The sequence below is a fragment of the Buceros rhinoceros genome, unplaced genomic scaffold (genome assembly GCF_000710305.1).
Source record: "Buceros rhinoceros silvestris isolate BGI_N320 unplaced genomic scaffold, ASM71030v1 scaffold30260, whole genome shotgun sequence".
Classification (NCBI taxonomy): Eukaryota; Metazoa; Chordata; class Aves; order Bucerotiformes; family Bucerotidae; genus Buceros; species Buceros rhinoceros.
Genome location: NW_010388329.1, coordinates 6,230 through 6,447, shown reverse-complemented (window position 1 = coordinate 6,447; position 218 = coordinate 6,230).

Genomic DNA, 218 nt, shown 5'->3' with positions numbered 1-218 from the left:
TCATGAGGAACGCGGCTGACGTGGAGCGGGACGTCTCCGTGGACTGTTTCCCCAATCAAAAAAGAAACCAAGAGCAAGTGCGATTTGCTCCATTTAATTTCAATTAACTGCAGCCCTCAGAGGCCAGGAGAGGTGCCAGTCGAGCAGTTTGGTGGCCGTCCCTCGGGGGTGGCCCGTCTCTCCCGTGCCCCTTTCTCAGCCCAGCCTCTGCTCTGCTC